The sequence below is a fragment of the Vombatus ursinus genome, unplaced genomic scaffold, assembly GCF_900497805.2.
Source record: "Vombatus ursinus unplaced genomic scaffold, bare-nosed wombat genome assembly UNPS02015398.1, whole genome shotgun sequence".
Taxonomy (NCBI): Eukaryota; Metazoa; Chordata; class Mammalia; order Diprotodontia; family Vombatidae; genus Vombatus; species Vombatus ursinus.
The window spans coordinates 847,814-875,242 of NW_020955176.1; the positions used below are offsets into that span (position 1 = coordinate 847,814).

Genomic DNA, 27,429 nt, shown 5'->3' on the forward strand with positions numbered 1-27,429 from the left:
CATCCCAGCAAGGTACAGATCACATCAGTGCTGTTGCCTCCTTATTGTAGGGTGGCTTTCTCCTAGCTGTCTGGCTGAGCCATGATTTAGCCCAAAACTGTACTTAAGGTTGTCATGGTTTTAAACAAATGATATTGCCTATAGGTAATTAAAGCATTGTCTAACAGGCTCCCCAGAGCCCAAGTAGCTCTCAGATTCTGGGCCAGGCAGCAGCATCTGGGAGAGTGCCCTCTGGGAAAGGTTGCCAGGAACCTTAAGGAGGAGAAGCAGGAGGAGGGACTGAGAGCTGGCCATTTAGCAAGATATTTGCCACAGGAAGGAGGAGCCTAGCTCATGGAGGAGGTTGGTTTCCATCATAGTCCCTGCTAAACTGCACATATGCTCAGCACATCCAAAAATACTTGATCACCCCCTCATCATCCATCAGCGTATACCACCCAGCAGGGCAGTGTGTGTGTGTGTGTGTGTGTGTGTGTGTGTGTGTGTGTCTGTAGACCAAATATTAAATAAGATCTGGTCCTAGCTGGTGCCTAGAGTTTTTCCCCTCTTTTTTTCTGGAAGAAGGGGAAAGAGCAGGACCAACCATAGGCAAAGTTGTTAAGCAATGCAAAGTAGTCAAAGTTCATCAGCTGACTCTCATCTCCCTCTCTGACCACCTTCTCCTCTCTACTTCCCTTTCTGGCCTCCCACCTCATTTTCAGTTTCCTCCTCTAGTTTCCCTTTATTCCAAGTGTCATACCTCCTGGTGCTCTTCTCCACCCCTCTGGTTGCCCAATGACTGTCCAAAGCACACACACACTTCACCCCCATCCCCAGATCTTCCCTCTACCATTGTAGTTCATGTTTCAAAATTACCTTTCTCTCCTCCTCTTCCTCTCCTCCCAGCCCTGTTAAAATCCCCTTTCCCTCAGAGTACCTCTGCTAGGTAGATTCATAGCATTTTTAACTGGGAGGCACCTTAGAGATCTAATCAAATCCTTTCATCTTACAGATGAAGAAAATAGGCCCATTCAGGAGATGTGACTTGTCCAAGGAAAGCAATCTGAAGTGGAGAGCTAATGGTATTTCCACCTAAACTCTTTTTTTCCAATTCAATTAGCATTTATTAAACCTCAGCAACATTCTAGGCACTGGGTATACAAACAGCATAATGAAACAATTCCCAATATGACATAGCTTACATTCTACTGGGTCTAGAGAAAACATATACAAAAATGAAGTAGGAAAAGTTATTCTCTGTAGCAGGGCAAGTAGGTACAATTATTTTCATACAGCAGAGCACTCAGGAATTGGGGTAATATAGTGCCTGAAGTCCATTTGTCCAATAATGTATATTTCTCTCCATTAGGGGCAGATTGTAAAAGAGCAATCATTTGTCAGGACTTTCTTAGAAAGACAGAAAAAGGGCATGAGGGGTCCTGAGAATGAAGTGATAGGGAAAGTATAAATTAGATATTTATTTTTCATGTGATAAAATGATATCTCTCCATGTTCATAGTCAAGGAAAATTCTCACCTTTAAGTTGGGCACACTGACCTGGTGGTATTTTACATGGACTTGGGAATAAAGATTATGCTGGGCTGTGGCATAAAGGTGGTAGGAACTGAGTACTTGTACAGTCCTAAGCACAAAGAAGTCTTGAGACTCTTTTGATTTTTTACAGATGCCAACACCCTAGATAGTATTATTTGGCACCTCCATCTCCCAGTAATATCTCCCTGAAATAAGGGACTGAGTACCAAGAACTTGTGCAAAATCATTGTCAAGTACTTCCTTCTGGATACCTCCATATTTCACACTCTTCAAATCCTCAGATATGATGAGACCAGGATCAGCTGTGTTGCAATCCAGAGTGATGTTCACTTTAAAATTGAAAATCCATCCCATAGCTCCAGAGATGGGAAGGCTAGTCATGTATATATGGAAGGGTTCTGTTTCCTTGTGCAGCACAAATGCATTCCTGTTTAAGACTCCTTTCATATCCTGGAGCAAATCCAGATCTGGTTTCTTACACTCCTCCTCTAACTCTGTGGTTCCCATCCTTAATTCTTGATCCTGGTGGGACAATCCACTAATTCTCTTGTTCAGGCCTTCTAAAATGGCCATCCCCTGTGTTTGGACATATGATAGATATGCATCCTTCTCTTCACTTAGGAATTGTTTCATTCTCTGGAATTCAGACAAAATACTCTTCTTTTGAATTTCTATTTCTTCCTTCATCAATGCAAACTTAATCTTGTCATTGGCCGTTTGTTGAACAATGTTGTCGGTTTTCCTCCACAAATTAGTCACAGTTTCTTGGAGTTTCTCCCTGAAGTTCTCAGCAGCCTTATTTATTTGACAGAGCTTGTGAGCCTCATGCTTCTGGGACTGAGAACAGAACACACAGACTGGGCTCTGGTCATCCTCACAGAACAGCTTGCACACTTTCTGATGTACCTCACACTCGCCATGTTCTTCAGGGTCCTGCAAACAATGAGGTCTTAGTTTCTAGGCAATGGCTGCCAGTTTCCCAAGTCGAACATTGGCTTTGAGATCCCTTAGCTGAGAGACACCCCTGCACTCTGGACAGGAAAAAGAGGTTGAGGCTTCCTGCCAGCTTCTGAGACAACTGTGGCAAAAACTGTGGCTGCACTCAACGGTCATTGGGTTTGTGAAGTAGCCCCTGCAGACGGAGCAGATGAGCTCTTTCTGGAGGTATTCCATTAGCTCTAGGGAAGAGGCCTTGTTTCCTTCTTTCTTCTGAGATGTTTTCTTCAACCTAAGCCTTTTTCTCTGCTTACTGCACACGTAGGAAATCTCCGAGTCTGCCTTATCCCAATCCTTTTATATATGCCTGGAACCCTGAAGCCCCTTCTTCCTTCAAGATGTGAATTCCTGGTTCTTACTGGAACCTGAGGCTTGTTCATACATTAGTAACTGCTCCCTAGCAGAGCTGAGAACCAAGACATTCACAGATCAAGGACTCTTCTTTCTTTCCTGCTGCTCCTCCCTTTTCAGAATCAAATGCAGGTCATAACCTTTCACAGATGGGTATGATGCAGTATAGGGGTTCAGGGGTGCTGGGACCCCAAAATCACAACACATGGGTTCTGCCTGAAAGAATTCAGCCCAAGCCTTCTCTCAGTCAAAGACAAGGTTTATTAGAACATTGTCATATTGGGCAGACTCTTAAGGAGTCTGAACATGAGTAAGCAGTGGCTCGATTATGAGAACCTAAGCAATGGCTAGATTATAAGAATCTCAGCCCCACCTAAACTCTTCCAGAGGTATTAACCCACATTAATAGCTAATTGATTAATTTCAGGAACTGTGCAGGAAGGGTTTCTTAAGTCAGATCCCTTTCCTCACTCCTGGAAGGGTTCCCAAATATTTCCTCTTCTCAGGGTCCTCTCCACCTCTCCCTTCCCAAAAGTAGGTCTTTTGTAAAGGGACTTGTAAGGAAATGGTACCCCAGGCAGGAAGGAGAATGACAAGACTCTGGCCCACCTTGGGGATTCTTTCTCTTTCATCATTTATGCTGTTGTTTAATTGGCCATTACTGCCCTAAATGCTTTAGTGCCCCTCGATCTGCTGGCCATAGTGTAGAAATCCTCTTTTCCCACTCCCAGCACCCTGATCATTTATGACAGTAATTTAAAATTTTTTTTAAATTTTATTTTTAATTTTTAAATTTAAATTTTAACTTAATTTTTAAGTTTTTACTAGCATTTAAAGGAATGAAAGTAAGTAAAGTAAAACTAATTGACAGAGCAGACTTGTCACTTTACAGAGCATGGGAATTCCATCTGTAGTCTTAATCTTACTTAATACCTCTAATCTAGCCTTAGAGGCTGGCAAAGTTTCTTGGGCTAATAAGGCCTGCTTCCATTCTACTTAAGCAGATGAGCTTTCTGAGTCTAGGAGTCTGATGTAATGAAAAGAGTTTTGCATTCAAATGCAGAAAGCCTGGGTTCAAATCCTGTTTCATCACTAACTAGCTCTGTTAACAAAGTCATTTCACTTTCTCTGAGCATTGATTTCCCTACCTGTAAAACAACTGGTACAGCTCTGACATTTTGTGATACTTTTATTCTAACTTGTCTTGGGAGAAAGGCAATGCAAATTCACTGTCAGTTACATCTCCAAACCTGCTCCCAGGTCCCTTTTCCAATTGTGGGCTGCTGTCTATTCTGCCTCCGTTCCCACCCCAACTTCTGTTTGCCTTAATTCGCTGAAGAGGGAAATGGCAAACCACTCCAATATCTTTGCCAAAAAACCCCCTTGGACAATATGGTCCACAGAGTCATACTGAACAACAACAACATACCTAGCTTCTCTGATGTCTGTTTGCTGTTTTGTTTGGATAAGTAGGTTTACTAGTTATTCTTGGTAGTAATGGCTAAATTGGTGAATCTAAGCTAAGGGATGCCCCCCCTTGTGAGTGACCAGGGAAATAACTTTCCAACTGAACCCCTAAAATCATGTCCCTAGACCATATATATTCAATAGAGCATCTATCTATCTATCTATCTATCTATCTATCTATCTATCTATCTATCTATCTATCTATCTATCTATCTATCTATCACCCATCTACACACACATATAATTCTAGTCTCATGTTGCTCTCAGAAACTGGAAAAAAGAACACCTATCCTCGTGACACTCCTGGGCCTTCTCCTCACCCCTTTTCACTTCCCAGCTAGCTTACTGTCAGTACAGGCACTGACCACTGCCCTCCTTTCTGTGGAAGTGGGCCAGATTCCAGAGATCCATGTCACCCTCAGGGCAAGTCTATAAATTTAGGTGACCCATATGGACATACCTATCTTCTTTGCACGCATATATCTTACACATAACATTAATATATAATAACTTTTGTTTATATGGCACTTTAACACCCACAAAATACTTTATATACACTATTTCATTTGAGCATTGTGACTCTATGAACTAGGGTGTTAGTATTATCTCCATTTTACAGATGATGAAATTGAGGCTCAGAGATATTCAGTGATTTACAACACTTGTATGGTCTGATGCTGAGTGAAGTGAGCAGAACCAGGAGAATGTTGTAAACAGTAACAGCCACATTGTGCGATGACTAACTTTGATAGACTTAGCTCTTCTCAACAATGCAAGGATCTAAGACATCTCCAAAAGGTTCATGATGGAAAATACTATCCACATCCAAAGAAAGAGCTATGGAGTCTGAATGCAGATCGAAGCATACTATTTGCCCTTTATTTTCTTCTGTTGTTCTTTATTTCTTCTTTCTTATGGTTCCTCCTATTGGGAGGGGGAGAAAATTTAAAACTCAAAAGCTTAAGGAAGTGAATGTTGAAAACTAAAAATAAATTAATTTTTTAAAAAAGAAAAAACATTCATTTTTTAAAAATTTAAGTTCCAAATGAAAAATTCTGAACTGTTAACTCTAACCAAAGGAGGAATGGGCCATCTCAGGAGGTTATGGGTTCTCCCTCTCTAAAAACATGAGGGAGGTTTTCCAGCAAAGTAATCATCCAGCCTTTGCTTGCTGGACTTTAATCACGTCAGAGTCAGAGTCAGTCTTTATATTTTCTTGGTTATGTAGTTTTTGGTCATCTCACTCATAGTTTTAAAAACACAAGAGAGGGTTTTCTAGCTCTCCATTATCTCCTGTCCTCATCTGTCACTTAGTGAGAATCCTCTGTATAACACAATGGCACAGTAGGGCCATGAAGGCTTTGGAGTCAGTGTCTGTGAGGGAAGAACCTTGGAAAAAAGATATCTTCAAAGCCTGGGCCCAATGATGGCCATTTTACAAGTGATTGGAAAAAGCTAGGCAATGTGTGTGTGTGTGTGTGTGTGTGTGTGTGTGTGTGCGCATGTGAACACACATATATGCATTTACAGGCATTTTTAGACATAGACCCTATGGGCAGATTAGAACAATAACTATTTTTTTTCTCCTAATTTCCAAGGTCCCAAAAATTTTATCTCTGATCAGACTCCTCTGACCCCCAATTACACACACACACACACACACACACACACACACACACACATACACACACACACCTAGGGTTCAATCCAGAAGGATCCCTGGAAGACAGTTATTCCTCCCCTAGGATATCTCCCCTTTCCCACAGTTTGGTCCTCAGTCCTCTTACAAGAGAATGGGATGAAACAAGAAAGGTTAATGTCCTTGAAGCTCTGAGCTCTGCTCCTGAGAAAAGAACTGAGCAACTAGGGCAAAGGGATGGGAATGTCTGAGGGTGATCATCCTGTTCTCTTCCTGGGAGATCAGCTCTGACTGGCTGTCTGAGTTTTAATGAGTATATAGGGAAGTAGGGGATGCCCAGCACCCAGGATTCCAGCTTAAAGACCTTAGTCTAAAATAGACTAGGATATTCTAGCTTGCTTAGGGCCCATCCCTACATTAGGTGCTGTGTTTCTATTTGAGTGGCTGGATAAAAGGGGATTTAAATTGAAAGTGAAGGGGGTGGGGATAAAAGCATACACATTTATTCCCCAAGCCAGATGCTACCGAGAGTACAAGGTACAACACTGGAAGAAAAATATTACTAAAGAAGACAAGCAGCTCATAGGAAACACTATTCAAGAAGGAAGGACAATAATAAAACTCATAGTCTCAGGTTTCCATAAATAAATGCAGAATAATAATAATAGCTAATATATATCATATGTTATATTGTATATTATTCTATATTATATACATTATGTGTGTATGTGTATGAATGTGTATATATATGTATACAGCATTTTTCATACCAATCTACCCCATTGCTCCTGTTAATTTATATATATATATATATATATATACACATATACATACATGTGTATATACTTTTAAAGTTTGCAAAGAATTTTTAAAATAAAATCTTACTTGATCCTTACAACAACCCTGGGAGGTAGGTGCTAGCATTAACCCCATTTTTATAGAATATATAAGCTATAATAGAGATGTTAATGCATGGAGGAAAATTCAACCTCATAAGTATCATTGACCCCTGATGGGATGAGTCTCATGATTAGACTCTAGTTATGTACAGGTATTTTGATCTAGCACTATGATAGCATTGTTTTAGGAAGCTTCCATGAGAAATCTCCCTCCACCCATGCAGATAGCCACCTTCTCTGTGTCTTAGGGTCTCAGAGAATTGTCTGAAGGCACTGAGAAGTTAAGGGATTTGTCCAGTGTTACCCAGCCGGATGTGTCAGGCTAGGTACTTGAACCCAGATCTTCCTGACTCTCCAAGACACCATCATTGATTAAGAGATACCTTATTCAAAAAGAAGAGATCAAATAGCAAGAGTAATGGGGTAGATTGGTATGAAAAAATGCTACGTTCATGAGAAATTTCACAAACTGGAGGGAAGGGAGAAGCATGGTAGAGTTTTCACTAAAGGTCAATGAAGGCAAAAGCAAAAACAATAATGTTTGTGGAAGTTCACTATGAATGACCTGGAAATGGATGTGAATTTGGGAAGTGGACCACAAACCCTCACAGAAGCATGAGGTCAGTAGCAAGGGACAACTTCCCAGAACTATCCAGACATCTATGGGGTCTCTCTTTCTGCCAAAAGCTGAGCAGATGATAAAACCCTCATTTCATTATGTATTTCATTCTTTGTTATAATTACGTTCTCAAAGAGGCAGATGAAAAGATCAGAGGACTGTTTGTTCTGGACCTCACTATTCAGAACTGGTTGTTAAAGTAGAAATCATGGCAAACTTGGGAAGAAATGACCATTCAACCTTAGTTGTGGGATATAAGTTGGGGAAAGTTTGACATGAGCTGATATGCACCTTATAGTTAGGGAGAACAGATTTTACAGTGTTCAGAGGTAGGACAACAAGGACTGAAATTCTAAAGGGGAAATTGGTTCAAAAGGAATGTGATACTTCCAAGAATTAAATACTGAAAACACAAACACATTATTCTAAGAAGGATAAAAAAGTGTGTGTGTGTGTGTGTGTGTGTGTGTGTGTGTGTTTGTGTGACTCTTAAAGGGGCTGTCATGGTTGCACAGGAAACTCATAGACCAAGGTAAGATTTTTTAAAAAGATGCATACAGAAAATAAAAGCCAAGACATATAACTGCAGAGGAATACAAAAGAATGGCTGGCTCTATGAGAATAATGTTAGGAGTGCTAAATCTCAGGATGAACTGGTGACAAATGCCCAGCAGAACAAAAAAGAATTTGTGTAAAGCTGTATTGGGAGCAAAAGGAACTCAAAGCAAATATAGAACTTTTGTTTGGGTGGATTGGGCAAGGATGACAGGGAGAAGGCAAAGCTACTTTACTGTTTTGCATCTGCTTTCTCTACCAAGGAGTGCAATCATCAGACTGCAAAAGAAGGAAAAAAAATGCTTAAGAGGAAAATAAAGCTCAATAGATATGAGGAGAGGGTAAGATAGCACCCAGCAGCTGCCCTTGATGGGTTCAAGTTACCAGATCCAGATAAATGGCATCCCAGGGAACTGAAAGAAGTTGCAGATGTGATTGCTGTCGATGATTTTGGAAAAATCATGGAGGACTCAAAGGGGCCATAGAACTAGAACTGAAAAAATGTTGTGCCAGTTTTCAAAAAGAAGGAATCATTTTCAAACTATATATCAGTGAGCTTGATTTCAATTCCTGGCAAAAATTCTAGGACATATTATTAAAGGGATAGTGTGAGGGCATGTAGAAAGGCAAGTGGTGATTACTAAGAGCCAGCATGAATTCATCAAAAATAGGTCATGCCAGACTAACCTCATTTCCTTTTTTTCCCTTTTTACAAGGTAGGCTGATGATCAGGGGAATAACAAAGATACAGTGCACTCAGATTTCAGCAAGGCATTTGACAATGTCTCTCATGATATCTTTGTAGAAAAGAGGGACAAATGTGGGCTTGGTGGTAATATGGTTAAGTGGATTCTGAATTGGAGAATTCCAGTTCTGCACCAAAGAGAAGCAGCAATTGGAATAACTTAAACCTTGACTGAAGTTTCCTATGGACAAAGGAATAAATTACATTCAGATTTCTAGGATTACAGATTTAGAACTGGAGGAAACCTTTGAGGCCATTTGGCCTAACTCCCTCTACCTTACACAGGTGAGCAAACTAGGGCTTAGAGAGATGGAAAAGATTTATTCAAGGTTACACAGATAATAAGGGAACTAGTAGCAGAACCAGAGTTTGAATTCAGGAATTCTGCTTTTAAAATCTAGCATTTCCTTACAATATATCCATGGCTGCAGGTGACACAAATGTGGAAGAGATACCTAGCATGTTGGACAACAGAATCAGGGTCCAAAACAATCCCAACAGGTAAAAAACAATGGTTCCACCCTTAGAAGGTAGAATTCAGTAGGGATTAATATAAGGTTAAACATTTGGATTCCAAAAAGCAATCATGTGACTAGAGGATGGGGGAGATGTGACTTGAAAACAGTTCATGTGAAAAATATTAGGGGCTTTTAGTGGACTGGAGGATCAATATAGGTCAACAAGTTTAAAGTCAACAGGCATTTATTAAATGCTTTCTATGTGCCAGGAATTGTGCTGAGTACTGGGGATGCAAAGAAAGGCAGTAACAGACCTTGCCCTGAAGGATCTCACATTCTAATCAAGGAGATGATGTGTAGATAACTAGGTTATATCTACAATATATACAGAGTATATAGGAGATGGAAGGACAGGGAAAGGACTCTTGCAATAAGGATGCAGTGGGAAAAGTAGGCAGATCTGGACTGGGGGAGGGGTACAATTGAGGTGGGGAAAAATAGGGAATGGAGAACAGGGTTGGTACATATGTAGCTAAGGGTTCAGAATCACTACTAACCATTGAGGAAAGAGTTTGGGCAGAGTATCATTGAATAAAGAGAAGTCTTGAAGGAGACATTTAATTATCCTTCAGGTCTGACTTCATGGCAGGAAGTGATGTTATGTCCTGTGAGGTCTCAGAAAATGGTCCACCTTGAAGGAGGCAAAGGGATGAGAGTTCAGTTAGGAAGCAAGAGTGCTTTGCTTTCCTTAGAGAAGGTCCTGGGCATCAGGAAATGGAAAACGTCTTGTCCTTGGAAGGTAGCCTTGTGCTGGAGATGGATCTGGGGCAAGGCCCCACAGAATTTTGAGGCAAGCAAAGATCTGGGCATATCTGGAGATGGCCTTAGGGAAGGACCATAAAGAAGTCTGATGGGGACAAAAACTGCTGGGAAAACTAGAAAATAGTATGGCAGAAACTAGACATAGACCAACATCTCATACCATATACCAAGATCAGGTCAAAATAGGTACATGATTGAGACATGAAGGGTGATACCATAAGCAAATTAGGAGAGCAAGGAATAGTTTACCTGTTAGATCTATAGAGAAGGGAAGAATTTATAACCAAACAAGAGATAGAGAACTTTATGAAATGCAAAATGGATAATGTTGTTTACATTAAATTTAAAAAGTTTTTGCACAAACAAAACCAATACAACCAAGATTAAAAGAAAAACAGAAATCTGGGAAACAATTTTTACTGACAGTGTTTCTGATAAAGGCCTCATTTCTCAAATTACATAGAGAACTGAGTGAAATTTATAAGAATACAAGTTATTCCCAATTGACAAATGGTCAAAGGATATGAACAGGCAGTTTTCAGATGAAGAAATTAAAGCTATCTGTAGTCATATGAAAAAATAATCTAAATCACTATTAATTAGAGAAATGTAAATTAAAACAACTCTGAGGTACCACCTTATACCTATCTGATTGGCTAATATGACAAAAAAGGAAAATGATAAATATTGGAGATGTGGAAAAATTGGGACACTAATGCGTTGTTGGTGGAGTAGTGAACTGATCCAACCATTCTGGAAAGCAATTTGGAACTATGTCCAAAGAGCTATAAAACTGTGCATATCCTTCTATGATCTAGCAATAACACTACTAGGTCTGTATCCCAAAAACATCATAAAAAAAGGAAAAGAACTCACATGTGCAAAAAATATTTATAGCAGCTCTTTTTGTAGTGGCAAAGACTTGAAAATTGAGGGAATGCCCATCAATTGGGGAATGGCTGAACAAGTTGTGGTATATGAATGTAATGGAATACTATTGTGTTATAAGAAATGATGAACAGGCAGACTTCAGAAAAACCTGGAAAGACTTGTATGGTCTGATGCTGAGTGAAGTGAGCAGAACCAGGAGAACATTATACACAGTAATAGCCACATGGTGCAATAACCAACTTTGATAGACTTAGTTCTTCTCAGCAGTACAATGATCTAAGACAGTTCCAAAAGACTCATGACAAAAATGCTATCACATCCAGAGAAAGAACTATGGACTCTGAATGGAGATCAAAACATACTATTTTCTCTCTATTTTTTGTTTTTTTTTCTTTCTCATGCTTTATTTTGTTCTGATTTTTCTTTCACAACAAAATTAATGTGGAAATATGTTTAATATGATTGTACATGTATAGCCTATATCAGATTGCTTGCCTTTTTGGGGAGAGGGGAGGGAAGAAATGGAGGGAGAAAAAGAATTTGGAACTCAAAATCTTATAAAAGTGAATGTTGAAAACTATTTTTACAGGTAATTGGAAAAAATAAAATACTATTAAATGGGGGAAAAAAGAAGACTGATGGGGGAGGGTGTCCCAGTCTTTCAGCCCTGGCAGTAGAAATGGTCCTGGAGCAGAACCCAGTAGAAATTGGAAATTGCCAGGTACAGACAGTGAGAGACTGGTTCTTAGGCTTAAGTCACCTGCTTGGAAATTGTTAGAAAGTTTTTCCTTACATCAAACCTAAATTCATCTCTATATTAGGTAGGAAAAAACTATGGGTTTTACAATTTGCTCAATGCTTATCATATTATATACATATATATGTATATGTAGGTAGATAGATATAGATGTATATGTATATGTATATGTATATGTGGTAGGTTAGTTGTTGTCCTTCATTCTCTAAAAGGACCAAAATGACATCACTATGTTGGGGTCAAAGTTAAGTGTGTCTGATCGTGGCTAAGCTGAGAAAGCTCTACCACAGGTCAGGCACATTTGTGGACTATTTAGTTCATATGAACATTTGGAGTGTAGATGGCTCTAAATTTGCACATCTCACATTTCTTTTTAGCTCCTGCAATTACGTTTTGCTTATAAAGCCTTCTTTGACATGGGCACACCATGCTGGAGGTCCTGTGCCAGCATCTTCCATGTCTCACAATCGACTCTAAAGCTCTTCAGACACCTTGAGAGTGTCCTTGTATCCCTTCTTCTAACCTCCACATGAGCACTTGCCCTGTGTGAGTTCTCTGTAAAATAGTCTTTTAGGCAAATGTACTTTTGCCATTCAAACAATGTGGCCAGCCCATCAGAGCTGTGCTTTTTGTGGTAGAGTTTGAATCCTTGGCAGTTCAGCTTGAGAAAGGAACTCAGTGTCTGGTACTTTATCCTGCCAGGTGATCTTCAGAATCTTCTTAACACAATTCAAATAGAAGCAATTCAGTTTCCCAGCATGGCACTGGTAGACTGTCTAGGTTTCACAGGCTTGCAACAATAAGGTTAGCATAACGGCTCTGTGGACCTTCAGTTTGGTAGGCAGCCTAATACCTCTTCTCTCCCACACTTTCTTTTGGAGTCTCCCAAACACTGAGCTGGCTCTGGCAATGTGTGCATCAACATCATCCTCTATGTGTACAACTCAGAAAAGTATAAGTTCACTTACTTTGGCAGTATACTTTCCAGGGATATGTGTGTGCATGTGTGTGTGTGCATACATATGTGTGTGTAATGTGTGTATGCACATAGGTATATGTGTGTATGTGTATATATACATACACATATACATATACATGTGTGTGTATTATATACAAATGTTTTGGAGATTTGAAAATGAGACTCCAGGTTACTTTCCTATCAAAAGCCTAAATAAGTTAATAGAGTGTTATAGTCTTTTTACACCTTCTACCTACTGCTCCTCATTCTGCCTACAGGGTCAGGCAGAAGATGTTTGGTCAAATACTTGAAAGAAATTATCCAGCAATGAACTTATTCAAATGACAAGGCACCTATTATGCACTTTCTATTTGGAAACCATAGGGGTAAGTGCTGGGATTACGAATAGAAAAGCAAGGCAGTTTTTGCTCTCCAGGACCTCATATTCTAATGGGAGACAGCACATATAAACAATTTCAGCTGGAAGTCAGATGGAAAATTCCCATGATACTTAGAGTATAGCAACAAAGAAGATGGTAATACCTCTTCTTTAATGTCATTTCCACTGATGAAATCATATCTATATCTGATAGTGAACCATTTGACAGTGCCAACGACTATTGTAGTGAGAACTTTCACTTCTGCATCTTTTAATAGCTATAGTACCACAGAAGCAGTTGCCAAGTAGCATCTCAACAATGGTTGTTTCCCCAGTTGAAAGGCTGGGTGGTCATTAGTACTCCCAATTCTTTGCGTTCAGGGTCCTGGATGCTCTCCTTCAGGATCTGAGGGGAGATAGTGGAAGCGGTGGTGGTGGTGGTAGTGATTTATTTGCTTCATACATAGCACCTCCTAGCTCTCTCTCAGGGTGCCTTGCTGCTTCAACATCATGATCCCTACTAAGTCTTCTCTTAACCAAGTTAAAAATCCTTAGTTACTTCAGGCAATTCTTATATGGCATAATATTCAGGCCTTTCACTACCTGGGTGGTTGTCCTCTGGATGTTCATCAACACATTAAAGTCTTTCCTAAAATGTGGCACCCATATATGGTTTGACCAGGGTAGAGTGCAGCAAGAGGACTGACTCTAGTCCTGGACACTGTGCTCCTTTTAATACAACCTAGGATTCAATTAGATTTTTTTTGGCTGCCATATTACAATTTTGACTCTTTGACCTTGTAGTCTACTAATAGTCCTGGTACACTGTTTAAAAAATAATATTTTATATCCCCCCAATTACACATAAAAAGAAATTTTAACATTCATTATTTTTTTTAAGTTTTGAGTTCCAAATTCTGTCTCTTCCTCCTCTCCCCCCTCCCTCAGATGGTAAGCAATCTAATACAGGTTATATATGTGCAATCATGTGAATGATATTTACATAATAATGTAAAACATTTACATCTTAGTCATTTTGTGCAAGAAGACAAGAAAGAAAGAAAGAAAGAAAAAGAAAGAAAGGAAGGATGGAAGAGAAAAATAGTGTGCTTTAGTCCTGTATTCAGAGAACATCAGTTGTTTCTCTGAAGGCAGATAGCATTTTTCATCATGAGTCCTTTGGGAATGTCTTAGATCATAGAATTGCTGAGAATAGCTAAGTCATTCATAATTCTTCATCTTACAATATTGCTGTTACCATGTGCAATGTTTTCCTGGTTCTGCTCAATTCACTTTGTATCAGTTCATGTAAGTTCTTCCAGGTTTTTCTGAAATCTGCCTGCTCCTCGTTTCTTATAGCACAATAATATTCCACCACAATCATATACCACAACTTGTTCAGCCATTCCCCAACTGATGGACATCTCCTCAATTTCCAATTCTTAGGTACCGCAAAAAGAGCTGCAATAAATGTTTTTGTACAAATAGATACTTTTTTGGTTTTTTAAAACATCTTTGGCATACAGACATAGCAGAGGTATTGCAGTGTCAAAGAATATGCACAGTTGCATAGCCCTTTGGGCATATTTCCAAATTGCTCTCCTGGAACACTTTGAAGTGATCTACTGTCTAGTCACTAGTGTCAGGAGATGAAGTGTCCACTCTGTTACAATACTGCTATGTGATGTTCAGCAAGTTGTTTAACCTCTTTGAATTTTAATTTATCTTTGAAATAGAGACAATAAGCCCTGAATTCCATCATTAGCTTAAGTTGCAGTGCTGAAAGATTGGTACTAAATTATTTGGAAATCCTAAATAGAAATCTCAAGAATCTCTGAGGCTTCTGTATAACCAGGGAACTGAAAGGTAATTTTTTTGGCTGATCCTTTTAAATGACTATTATTAAACCTCATTTTGAAGAATTGAAATTGAGTATGACACAAAGAACAACACAGAGACATATGCTGGGCATAAATAAAAGATAACACATTACAAATAAGGAATTATGTGGGAAAAGGGCTTGTACAGGATTCTATCCTGTGAATGGGGAAACTGTGATTGGGATAAAAATGATGCACCAATTATATAGCAAGAACAAGAGATAACTAATGGAGAGCCTAAAGTGCTCCATTCTTTAGTATCCAAGCAATGTCAAGGAAATAAGAAGAAAGCCTGAGGTATGCTACATGGTAGATATCCAACTATGGTTGATTTATGGGAGTACATGCATAAAACTTTTTCAGGATGGGTAGACATGGGATGGACTTTGACCTGAATCATTGCAATTAATGCCTACATTATAGAAATCACAGATCCAATGGAGTATTGGTGAATTACTAAAATTTTGGTGAAAAGGTGGGGTCATAGAAACTACCATAGGATTGGCCCTTCTGCCATTTCTCTGGAGCCAGGGTAGAGAGCATAGGTATGTTCCCCAGTCCTTATGATCCTTCATATGGAAGCTTCACTTATGGATTCTTTAGCAAGTGGTTGTTTACTTATCATTTCCATTCCCATGCTTCTTGTGAATGGGCATGCATATAACCATACACCAAAATTGGGAGTTTCCCTCTCCTACATGCCATTGTAACCAAAATCCATATATATATATACACACACATATATATATACACATATACATCTATCTATCTATCTATCTATCTATATATATATGCCAGCATGACTTTTCTTTATCTCTTTGATGCCTTCTCTCTAGGCAAGTTTTTGAATTTTTATTTTTAGAACTTAAGATTATAGACTTAGAACCAGAAGGAAACTTAGAGGTCCTCTAGTCCAATCTCCTGATTTTACAAAAGAGGGAACCAAGGCCCATAGAAGTTAGGGGACTTGTCCAAGGTCATACAGATGAGTGACAGAACCAGGATAAGTCCTCCTGTTCCAAATCCAGTTCTCTTTCCAGGACACGATGCTTCCTTTCCCTTGACTGGGATTCTTATCTTTGATCAATCTGCAACTGAAATTATGCTAATTTGTCTGTACTGTTAAAAGTACCACCTACTTTTCTGGGGTAGTATCAATATAGGATTTACTTGTTTTTTTTTTTTTATTCACCCAAGAGTTATAAGGCTAGGGAGCCTTGGTGCTTATATAACCTTGGTTAATTTTTGTTGTAGAAGGTGTGCTAAGGAGTGGTTATTCTGGTGAATCCTAAATCCTAGCAGGTAAGTGATGCAGTAAATGGGGTGCTGAGCCAGGAGTCAGGGGGTTCAAATCCAGCTTCAGATACTTATTAGTTGTGACCTTGGACAAGTCACTTAAAGTATCTCAGTTTCCTCAATTGAAAATCCCTCACAGGGTTGTTTTGAGGATCAAATCAGTTAACATTTCTAAAGTGCTTGTTGCATGCTTGGAACATAGTAGGCACTTAATAAATACTTGTCTCTTTCTCCCTTCCTAAATACTTTACTCCAACTTGGCATTAACTAAGAGTTAAGTTAGTGAACTGATAAAGAAATTTCCAGGTCAGCTTCTAAGACTCATTGACTCACTACGATGTGGGGAAAGTATGTGAGATTTCATATGAAGTGTGCTTAGGAGAAAAGAGTTGTAAACATCAGAAACCTAAAACAGCATTGAGATGAATAAACTTCTCTTCATGTCCAGTTTATATTCCTGGGAAAAAAATTGAATAGACCTGTGATTTCTTTCCTTTAGAAAGTTCTGGGTAAGGAAATTCCTCTACCAATGTTAATTCCTATCTTGTCTACAACTTGTAACCTGGGACACTGAAAGATCAGAAAAGAGACTTGAATGAAAGTATTCCTGACTCTAAGACCAGTTCTCCATCCACCACACTGGGGTATATCTCACTGCTGAACATGCTATATGGAAATAAAATCTTCCTAAAATGAATAATTTTCTGACTGACTTATCACTATAATTTTAAGCAGTTTTGTTTTCTAATTGATTTTCAACTAGCAATGGTTACCAACATTTAAGCATTACATTTCCATGACATCCCTCCATTAAGTGGTTAAATAAACCATTTTGCAAAGGCTTTTTTGTGACGTGAATAATCACTCTCTATTTATTTGTTTTGTAACTTCGGATTTCTGTGTAACAGGATTTGCTAAATCAGGGCACGCCTGTATTGTGGATGTTCTGAATTGACAGGATGCAAAGAGCACACAGAAATATCCATTTCATTGGAGTGGAAGTGGGGACCATAAGTGGAAAGAGAGAAGACAAGAGGGTAGAGAGGGGAGGGCAGAAGAATTTCACTACATTGGCTTCCATATCTTCCCTGTAAACATGTCTGACCACAACACTCTCCTGATCAAAAATGTCCTATGGCTCACCATTGCCAAGAGAAGAAAATATGGATTCCTTAGCCTGGTTTCCAAAGTCTTCCAGAATCTGGTTTGAATTTGCCTTTCTACCCTTCCTTTTATTTCACACTGGACTTTTACATGTTCATATCTTGTTTTGCCCGCTCCTACTCCTGCACTTTTGACTATGATCTACCTCTGCCTGAAACACACACCCTCCACATTCTTTGCCTATTGGAAACTCTCTTCCTTCAAGATCCACCTACTCCACAAAGTTTTTCCTAATGCTTCCAGCTGGAAGAGTTCCCTTCCTCTTCTTATTTCTTTAGCACTTTTTTCTGGATCTTGCCTTTGCCCGTGTCATGTTCTATTTTGTATTCTATTTATTTGTTCACTCATCTTCTCTATTAGAATAGAAACTGTTTGAGGGCAATTTTGCTTTTCATCTTTTCATCTCCAGCATCTAGTACAGGAGCGCTGCTGTGCTCAGTCTTCTGGCCTGAGAGGCAAATGACAGACTACCTGGAGGAGGCAAGAGGAGGTTGTAGGTATTTCTGTCCCTTTAATAACAGTCCAGTCCCCTATCAGGCGGAGCAGCTGCTTCAGCCCATGTTGGATGATTTTGGCATCAAAGGCTGTGTGGGTTAGAGGAGAATTTACAGATCTCACAGCAACAGCTATTACTATGAATTGCACCTCTCCCAGGGTCCTTGCACTTGAGAAAAATAAAATAAAAGATTCCATTCTCCAGGAGAGAAGTGCTCTCACTTTTCCCAATACCAGCTGATTGTTACCTCAGATGGGGCTCAAGGTAAGAAAAGTAAGCCACTGTTTAGGTACAACATGCAAGAGGAGGGGTGTATAGGATGTAGGTGCAACAAAGCACACATTTTAATAGTACTTTTTAAAATATGCATTTTTTAGTGACAGAAAATTCTACTTGCTGTGGTCCATGGGTATTTATTTTGTGATAAATCAAATTGTATGAATTACATTAATGGCTGTAAGTCTCCAGTAGACTCTATGTTATACGCAGAAGGCACAATTTTCAAATGCAGGGGGATCCAATTTTCAGATCCTGCCTAATGTGTACAAATGACTGATCCCACCAGTGAAGGGAGAAAAGCTGGAGAGAGGTGGTGTTCAGTCATTTTTTAGTCATGTCCAACTCTTTGTGACCCCCATTTGGGGTTTTCTTGGCCAAGACATTGGAGTGGTTTGCCACTCCCTTCTCCAGCTCATTTTACAGATAAGGAAACTGAAGCAAACAGGGTTAAGTGCCTTGCCTAGGGTCACACAGCTAGTAAGTGTCTGAGGCCAGATTTGAACTCAGGAAGATGACTCTTCCTGATTCCAGGCTTGGCACTCCATCCACTGGAGAGAGGAGGATGAGACAAAATATTTAGGTTCTGGATCTGAAGTTCTGACCCATTCCCATAAAATAAAGAGTTAGAAAATCCAGAATAATAAAGTATGGTTGTTTTTTTTTAAAGTGTAGGACATTTCCCTCCCTTCCCCCAAAAGAGAATTCTTTGTTAAATTCAGCTACCATTTTTTCCTGATTCCTTATTGGGATCTGAACTGCAGAGCTGGAGTAGAGCTCAAAAAGGAGTTAGCTCAGTAGTTTCATTTTATAGAGTCCAGGAAATTGAGGCCTACATAGACATGACTTGGCCAAGGTCACATAGTTACTAAGTAGTAGAGCTGGAATTTAAACTCTGTTTTTCTTACTCCAGAGCCAGCACTCTTTCCACTGTACCACAAAAACTCTGCAAATAAGCATGTCTATTATTTTTCCTCAGAGTAAATTCTCAAGATTGCTTATGAGCCTCTCTGACCTTCTGTAGGTATATCATCATCATCATCATCATCATCATCATCATTATCATCATCATGATGAAATCCTTCTTCTCCTCAATTCCATATTCATGGCTTAATCATTCACTACAAATATATGAACAACATAGTGAAAGTGCTAGAGTATTTAATGCCCACATAACAAACTGTTCTCTGTTGAAAACATACCATCAACAACAAGAACAATTGGTATAAAACCTGGCATCTTCCAAACATACAATTTGAATCTACAATGCTTCTGCCCAGATTTTAATATATTCTCATCATTCTTAAATACAAATGACTATGACTTTCCAGGTAAAGAAGGAGTTGCACCAAAAGATCATATTAATCATTTAATGTACATGGATGAAATCAAATTATATGGCTCCACTAAAAAGCACATTTAACAGATACTTCATCTCATGGAAACTTTCTTCAATAATATCTAAATGTCATTTGGATGAGTTTCATTCAAAATAAATTTTAGGGAGTTTTCCCAAAGGCACACACAAAAACTATAAGAATACAACTATACAACACTCTTTATGGAAATGAAGGCAGACTTGAATAATTGGGAAAGCATTAATTGCTCATGATTGAGTCACGTCAATATAACAAAAGTGGCAATGTTGCCTAAACAATTCACTTATTCAGTGTCATACCAATCAGAATATCACTATATGTTAAATATCATTATATATTACATATTAAGTATCATTATATAAAAAAATAATAACAAAATTCATCTAGAGTAATAAAATGTCAAGAATTTTAAGGGAAATAATGGGGGGGAAACAGAAGAGAAGTAGTCAAAATATATCAAATCTCAAACTATACTACAAATCAGTAATCATCAAAACTATTTAATGCTGGTTAATGAAGAAATAAATTAGTGGAACTGAAGAGGTACACAACATACAAAAGAAAAACACAGGATGGTGTTCAATAAACCAGAAGACCACACTACTGGGGAAAGGATTCACCATTTGATAAAAACTGGAAAAACTGTACAGCAATCTGGCATGAACATGGTTTAGACTAACATCTCATAATACAGCAAGTCACAAATAGGTAAGTGACTTAGAAAGGAAAGATTAATCCTAAACAAATTAGAGGAACAAGGAAGGAAACATCTATCACAACTATAGATAGACTAAAAATTCACTACCGAAGAAGGGATATAGAGGATCATAGATGATAAAATGAATACTTTGCATAAAATTGGAAAGGTTTTACACAAACCAAATAGATTAAAATTAGAAGAGAAATGGTTAAGGAAAAAAATCTTTTGAGCAAGTTCCCTGATAAAGGTCTGGTACCCAAGATATGTAAGAAACCTATTCAAATATATTAGCACAACATTAATTTCCTAATAGATAAATGATCAAATGATACAAGTATGCACTTTTTAAAGGAAGAAATCAAAGCTATCAATAGCCACATGAAAATTTTTCCCCAAATCACTAGAGAAATGCAACTTTAAATAAACCTGAGACTCCACCTCAAATTCCTCAGATTGTCAAAAATGACAATTTTTGGAAGAGTTGGGAAAATAGGCACACCTGTATACTGTTTGTACACTTATCAATTGGTTCAGTCATTCTGTAAAGCAATTAGAAGCTATATCCCAAAAGTCACTAAACTATGCATACCCTTTAATCCATTAGTACTACTACTAGGTCTATATTCCCAAGAAGAAAAGGAGAGGAAGAGGGAAAAGAAGAGGGAGAGGAAGAGGGAAAGAGAGAGGGAGAGGGGGAGGGGGGGAGAGAGAGAGACAGAGAGAGACAGAGAGGCAGAGAGACAGAGAGAGACCGAGAGACAGAGAGAAGTAGGGAGAGGGAGAGGGAGGGAGAGGGAGGGAGAGAGAGAGACTATGTATATAAAAGTACAGCTGTTCTTTTCATAGTGGCAAAGAACCAGAAACTAAGGGGAGGCCTAGCAATTGAGAAAAGGTAGAATAAATTGTGGTATATGAATTCAGAGGAATATTATTATACTATAAGAAATTATGAAAGGGAGAGTTCAGGGAAACCTGGGAAGACTTGTAGGAACTGCTATAGAGTGAAGTGAGTAGAGCTAGGAGAACAAATGATACTATAACCTAAGTGTAAAGAAAAAAAATTTGAAAAACTAAAGAATTGTGTTCATAAAATGACCACGATGATTCCAAAATGATGAAACATGCTCCTACCTCCTAACAGAGAGGTGGTGAACTCACAGTGCAGAATAAGACATGCATTTTCAAATATAGCCAATGTAGAGATTTATTTTGTTTGACTGTGTGTATTTGATTCAAAGGTTTTATTTTTCTTTCTTTTGTTGGGTTGGAAAGACTTGGGAAAATCAAGGAAAACTAGTGATAGGGTTACCAAAAAGAAAAAAAAGGAGGAAAATAAGTCATTGAAGTGTTTTTAAATGCACAGAAGAGAATAGAAGAAAGATGAGTATGAAACATATACAAAGCAGGACAGCTTTGAAAATAAAACATTGAATTCATTGTATACTTGGAGGGAGAAGCCAGATGAATGTAACAGAGATTCATGGCTGCATGTACAATCCTCTTTTTTCTATCCAGCTTTGTATATGGAAGTGTTCATCTTGTTTGGTATTTATTAAATTCAAAAAAAATTTTAAAGAATGTTATTTGGACTCTGTAAGTATTCATATGCATCAAGAGAGAATAGAGACTCTTAACTTTAATCTGAGGGTAAAATTGAACCAAAACATGAACATGGCAAATACCTTGTTCTTGGCAAGTCTCATCAAGCATAAGGTTAGCAAGTGTTAAGTAACAGACTTAGTATGGTAAAAGATTGACTGATATCTTGAAGCCAACGCTTTACAGGAAGAAAACATCTGGAGCAAATAACACCTATGCAATGCTAATCTTGACATATAATTTTTTCCCAGTGAAAGGGACAACAGATCTAAAAGGCGGCCAAAGAAAAACTCATGGGACGTTAACAATATACAGGGTACATCAAGTTAGTTTTAGAAAGATTCATACTTCCTCACCAAAAAGAGGATGAGAATTGAGAGATATTCTCAGAGCTCCCTATAAACAAGTTAAAAATTTACAGAAATCATTTTGGAACAGACATCATTTCACAAAGTAATGTGAAAGGCTAACAATGTATATTCATGACTGTATTTGCCAAATGCAACTGAAAGTGCTTTATCTCTGGACAGAGCCTATGAAACTAGTGATTATATTTTTCCCCACTCAATAGTATTTTATTATTTCCAATTATATTAAAGATAGTTTTCAACATTCATGTTTATAAGATTTGAATTCCAAATTTTTCTCCCTTCCTTCCTCCCCTCCCCCCTACCCAAGGCAGTAAGCAATCTGTTACAGATTAAACATATTTCCACATTAACCATGTTTTGAAAGAAGAATCAGAACAAAAGGGAAAAACCATGAGAAAGAAAAAACAAAAAAAAAGTGAAAATAGTATGCTTCCATCTGCATTCAGACTCCATAGTTCTTTATTTGGACGTGGATAGCATTTTCCATCAGGAGTCTTTCGGAATTGTCTTGGATCATTATGTTGCTGAGAAGTGCTAAGTCTCTTATAGTTAATCATCACACAATGTTGCTGTTACTATGTATAATGTTGCCCTGGTTCTGCTTACTTCACTCAGCATCAGTTCATGTAAGTCTTCCCAGGTTTTTCTGAAATCTGCTTGCTCATCATTTTTATAGCACAATAGTGCTATTCGTATTACATTCATATACCACTATTTGTTCAGCCATTCCCCAATTGATGGGTATCCCTTCAGTTTCCAATTCTTTGCCACCACAAAAAGAGCTGATATAAATATTTTTGTACATGTGGGTCTTTTTTCATTTTTTAATCATCTCTTTGGGTTACAGACCTAGAAGTGGTATTGCTGTATCAAAGGGTATGTATGCACAGTTTTATAGCCCTTTGGGCATAGTTCCAAATTGCTCTCCAAAATGGTTGGATCAATTCACAACTCAACCAACAGTACATTAGTGCCCCAATTTTCCCACATCCTCTCCAACATTTATCATTTTCTTTTTTTGTCATATTAGCCAATCTGACAGGTGTGAGGTGGTACCTCAGAGTTATTATAATTTGCATTTCCCTGTGATTTAGAGCATTTTTTACGTGACTACAGATAGTTTTAATTTCTTCATCCAAAAACTCCCTGTTCATATCCTTTGACCATTTATCAATTGGAGAATGACTTGTATTCTTACAAATTTGACTCAGCTCTCTACATATTTGAGAAATAAGACCTTTATCAGAAACACTGACTATAAAGATTGTTTCCCAGCTTTCTGTTTTCCTTCTAATCTTGGTTCCATTGGTTTTGTTTGTGCAAAATTTTTTTAATTTAATGTAATAAAAATTATTCATTTTGCATTTTATAATATTCTCTATCTCTTGTTGGGTCATAAATTCTTCCCTTTTCCATAGATCTGATAGGTAAACTATTGCTTGCTCTCCTGATTTGTTTATGGTATCACCCTTTATGTCTAAATCAAGTACCAATTTTGACCTTATCTTGGTATACAGTGTGAAATGTTGGTCTATGCCTAGATACCTAGTGATTATACTAATGAAGGAGCTAGGTATGGTGACACATGTCTGTAATCTCAACTACCAGAGAGGGGAGTTCTGTGCTGTAGTGGGCTGTCCTAATTGGACATCCACGCTAAGTTTGGCATTAATATAGTGAACCCATAGGAGGTGGAAGGGGCACTGGTTGTCTAAGAAAAAGCAAAGTGACCCAAGTTGGAAATAGAGGAGGAGCTTCCATATTGATCTGTAGTGGGATTGGCCTGTAAGTGGTATCTGTACTTCCAGCCTGGGTGAGACAGGGAGGCCCAGTCTTGAAAGGAAAAGAGAAAGGAAAGGAGAGAGAGAAAAAAAAAGAAAAGAAAATGAGGTTGTGATCAAGGTTCAGAATCAGGTCATCACCACTAGAAATTATGGGAAGGTCATCCTTAAGGAGCCAAGACTTATTGATCAAGGCAGATTTTACAATGAAGTGGCAGAAACTGTGAAACATGTAACTGCAGGTTGTAAAAATTTAGCATCTACCAGTTACCTAGAAATACACAATCAGGTAGCTAGGATTATGTACCAGAAGCTTGTTATCCTTTAAAAACTGACAGTAAATTCCTTTTCTACAAATGCAAACTCCAATATAGTCTATGGAATTTGTCAAATAAATTGTACTGGAACTGGAGCATCATTACAGACAAAACTTTTGCCCACAATCACACAATGTATCAATCACATATCCATAAAAATTTAAGATGAATATTATAATAATGCTGACTGTTCAAGTACTCATAGTTTCCAAATTTCACAGAATAAAAAGCTTTCAAAATATAGAGACCTAGGGGGAGAAGTTAAAACTGTGTATCAATACAATGAAGAAAGTGTCCAATATATCATCCTGTCTGCTAATGAAATTTACCTGAAGATACTTATAGTAAGTCTAGAAAAAATAAACTTAAAACCTAATAATCTTATTAAAATACAAAAATTATTCATTTTTATCCACCTGTTTAATAGTCCACAGAACATGGCATATAAAAGAATAATCACAAGATCATAGATTTAGAGTCAGAAGGGACCTTACTGCAGGATAACAGCTTGTCCTTGTACTATCTCTATCTGAAACTCAATCAAAAAGGATGAGAATCCTGAGATGGTGGTGGTGGTGGTGGTAGTAGTAGTAGTAGTAATAGTAATATTCCTTCCTAATATAAATCATATGATGCTATGAATATTAATAGCTCACATTTCCATAGTACTTTAAGATTTATAAGGCATCCCCCCTTCCAAAGTCCTATAAGTATTATGATGATGATGATGATGATGATGATGCCCTAGCCCAGAGAGAGATAGACCCAAGGTCATTCACTATCTATCCACTGCCACTAATCCTTTACTTCCAACCTTAACCTTCTCCCAAGAAATAAGCCCAGAGAGAGGACATAATTTATTCCAGAAGTTTGCATTTATCATTATTCTAGTATTTATGCTCTTCTGCATTGTCTTCATTTCCAGACAGCTCCACTCAGCCTGATACAATATTCATAACAGAGTCCAATTCCCAACACAAAAAGTGAATTATCTCATCTATATTCCCTTCCCTTGGTGGAACTAGGACAGGGAAAGAGGGGCAGATGCCTCCAGGGCATGCCATAGAAGTAGGGCTTGGAGACTGGGTAAAGAGACACTTCAGATTCATCTAATTCAATAAGCATTTATTTAGGATCTCTTATGGGCAAAGCAGTGTGCTGGATAGTTTCTGACATTCCCATCCTCCCCAACCCTGATTTCACATCATCCAAGTGTGCAGATCTTAGAACTTATCCTGAGTGCCCAGAAGAGTTAGTTGATCATCTACTCCCTTCTCTCCTTGGCTACCCAATCCCCTTTCTTTATTTGAGTGAGTCACATTCTTCTGCTTCCTTCTATCTCATTTTCTATACTATCACTCTCCTTCCCAATTTTTCCAGTGAGAAATACTAGAATTGCACAGAAGATTTAGGTCAGGCATCAGGAAGAACTTCCCTACAATTAGGTTGTGAAACATAGACTCTTCCAGTGAAACTATGACATTTTCCTTGGGGAGTTTTAAAACTTTTAGAATGTCAGAACCATACAGTACCACAGAGTTGATCTGATCCAATCCCCTTATTTTCCATATGAGTAAACTGAGGCACAGAGAAAAGAAGTGACTTGCTCATGATCGTGCAGCAGGTTAGTGGCCCTACCATAACTAGAACTCAGGTCTCCTGCTTTCCAGTCCAATGTTCTTTTCTCTAAGCTGTCTCTCTTTGAAAGAGACAACTCTTTCTCTTTTCCTCCCATGTATCTGATTCAGTTGAGGATGGTCCTGTCTGGAGGCAGAGAAAGGGAATGAATGACCTCCAAAAGGCTCTGACAACCTTAGAAGTTGAGGATTCTCCAGCTTCACCTCTCCTCTTCATGACTGCAGTCAGAGCATCTGTTTGCTTTGAAGCTTATTCAAGATCAAAGCATTTGCTAATTGAAAATTAAAATATCCATCCATCTCACTCACTGACAATGTGAAACTCACTCAGCCATGCTGCAGTAAACTAAAATTCACAGCACAGTGCCCCTAGGTTTTCAGGGCTGACAGAGGTCATCTGGTTTAATCATCTTCCTCCCTTCCAGGAAGACTATTCCTTCCTTTCTCCCTCCCTGCTTATCCCCACCTCCCCCTCCAGCCTTGGACAAGTCAGATTCTCTCCTATTTTTATAGTGTCAGGACCACTTTTCCTCATAGAGATGTGGAAGCACTTTGTTGGTAGGGTACCAGTATCCTCATCCCCTTCTGTGCTCATATAAGAAGAATTTCCCAAGTGGTCAGAGCTACAGAGCTCTGGCATGAGACTACAGAATGAAGACTGGGGGTGGAAGAGAGAGAATCTGTATAATATTCTTTCTAGAGAGCCTTAAATACTTTTATTTGGGGTCTGTAAGGACAGCACTGATGAGCAGATGGATAGATTGACCTTTAGAGGGCTCTGCCAACCCCCAAGCCACTCAAAGGTCCTAGTCCTTTTTACAGACATAACAAATCTGCTTGAGGAGAGAGGAATGCTTACGGTCACCTATTCACTCTCCAGTGTCCCAAGTTTTTCCTAGATCTGATTTCACTAAATTTCCCTTCAAACTCTCAGACAGGATAGGACAGGGGACAGCAGAGGGATCACATTCCCATTTACAATAGGAATCCTTGTTAATCTTGCCTCAGCAGCTCCTAGGTGTTCCAGGTGACAGGATTGGAGGGGAAGGGAAACATACTTTCAACCTGTCCTGGTTTATGACAAAGCTGAGCCTGGAGCCAAGACCTCAAGATTTTCATTTTCCATCTTCTTCCCACTCCACCGCCAACACCATGCAGGCCTCTCCTTCTGTAAGGGCTAACTTGCTTGAACTGGGGGTAGTACAGAGACCCATTCAGAGGCAAAGCCCAGAGACCTGACTCCCAATATGGAGAGGGAACCCCTGATGTCCTCCTATTTCTTGAGCTCTAGTTCTCTTCCACCTCCTCCCTCCCCTGCCCCTCCCCATGGGTGAGTTTCATCTTAGGGACTTTACTAACTGGTTCCAGGAAAGAAAACCAACCGCAAATTTTGGGAGAAAATTGACCCGAGTGGCCAAGAAGGACTGGGTATGTGGTACCACGGGGTGGGTTAGGTGAAGAAGA

At 38.7% G+C, this 27,429-nt stretch overlaps 1 pseudogene; it reads right to left on the minus strand.

Moving 5' to 3' along the window:
- Positions 1–1,344: 1,344 nt before the first annotated feature.
- LOC114032116 lies at positions 1,345–27,119 on the minus strand (annotated as a pseudogene).
- Positions 27,120–27,429: the final 310 nt, after the last annotated feature.